General features: G+C 47.6%; 1 non-coding gene across 1 annotated transcript; it reads left to right on the plus strand.

Annotated features, from left to right (window-relative positions):
* Window positions 1-822: 822 nt before the first annotated feature.
* On the plus strand, window positions 823-928 carry LOC149834922 (small nucleolar RNA R71). Its single transcript, XR_016432882.1, has one exon. It is a non-coding gene; the product is annotated as a small nucleolar RNA R71 (small nucleolar RNA).
* Window positions 929-1799: the final 871 nt, after the last annotated feature.

A 1799-nucleotide genomic window follows, 5' to 3' on the forward strand; every position in this document is an offset into this window, starting at 1 on the left:
GCCATGCATCGGCTCCTTACCCCTAGGGTTCACCACCGGTTGGCTAGGTAAAGCCCCCACACTCCGCCTGCTAAGCGCCTCGGCGAGTTGTCCCATTTGCGTCTCAAGCTTCGCAATAGAATGTGTATGGGAGCTCATATTTGCCTTGATATCCGAGAAGGCTTGCAGCATCTTGTCCTCAAAGGACTGGCTGGACGAAGGCTTCTGAGATTGGGGTTGATTATAAGTAGGCTGAGCTGAAGGGTAGCTAGTTCTCTGAAATCCAGGCACATAACCGCCTTGCCTGGGTTGGCTTTGGGAAGGGTTGGGAGGTTGGGCTTGTGGATTTCTCCATGAAAAATTAGGATGGTTCCGCCAGCCCGAGTCATATGTACTGGAATATGGATTGGGTGCGGGCCTAGCGAAACTCTGCGTCATCTGAGCTTGCTCCTGGACAAACTCAAAGGACTGTGGCGCAACGGGGCAATCAACAACATGGTGTGCAGGGCTAGCACACAACGCACACACCTGTAGGACTGGAGAGGGACCCGACAACAACTGATCCAATTTCTGGGATAGTTGGTCGACCTTGTTTTGCAACTCAAGGTGCATCCCTATCTCGAATATACCAGCCTTCTTTGCGCCATCTTGCACAGGTGTGGCCCTCTCAGATCGTGAAGCAGAAGCATGGTGCATGGAGTTCTCGCTCAAGGTCTCAAAAAGGGCCCATGCTTCATCTTCACTTTTGAGCATAAAAGTGTCCCCACAGGCAGCGTTAACCATTTGACGGTTCTTCTCAGTGAGACCATCATAAAAATATTGCACCACTTGCCAGCGGGGCACCTGGTGGTGGGGACACTTGCGGAGAAGATCTTTCATCCTCTCCCACGTTTCATGAAATATTTCTCCCTCGATCTGTGAAAAGCTAGTGATGACTTTTCGATACTGGTTCGTCTTACCAATTGGGAAGTATTTCTTTAAAAACTCCCTTTGCATATGTTCCCAAGTGGTAATTTGAACTGTATCGAGGGCCTTCAGCCAATGCTTGGCTTTATCCTTAAGGGAGAAGGAGAATAACGTCAACCTTAACGCGTCATCTCCAAAATTGTTGATCCGCACCGTGGAGCAGATCTCGAGAAATTTGTCGAGATGACGGTATGGGTCTTCGTTGCTAAGGCCATAAAAGGAGGGTAACATCTGGATGACACTGGCCTTGATTTCAAAATGGTTCGCTCCTACATCAGGTCTTGTGATGCAGGAGGCAGGAGTGTATGTGTTGGGCATGAAGTACTCCCTAAGAGGACGGATCAACTGCTGATCTTCAGCCATGGGGCTGGATTGATGGGCTCTCCTAAAGAAAGATTCGGGATCCTTAACAAATTCGGCAAGCTCAGGTTCACGCGAACGTCGCCCGTGCATGCACCAAAGGGTAGACCGGTGCAGCAACCGTCCTAAATTGGGTTTTTCTACCTCACTAACGTGCTAGCGGCCAAACCACACAAACCACAAAATGAGTAACAAAAACAATTACTGAAAACAAGAAATAAACAAGCACCACGCAGTTGCACTCAGTAGAGAATTCACGAAAATGAAATCTATGTGCACGGTACCAATCGTACACAGTCACTTCTAAAGGGATCCTAATGGGTGAGCTGTGCAGAAAAGTAAGCTTGTCTCTACGGTATGCACACACGTGGTTCTAAGCCTAAATGCGAAAAGCAAACTAAATAATCCTAATTAAAGAACTGAATTAAACTAACAACCTATAAATACGAGAACAAACACAAGGCAATAAAGTGAATACTAGTATTTCGCCGTTC

This window comes from Nuphar pumila, chromosome 6 (assembly GCF_984573655.1).
Source record: "Nuphar pumila chromosome 6, dmNupPumi1.hap1.1, whole genome shotgun sequence".
Classification (NCBI taxonomy): domain Eukaryota; kingdom Viridiplantae; phylum Streptophyta; class Magnoliopsida; order Nymphaeales; family Nymphaeaceae; genus Nuphar; species Nuphar pumila.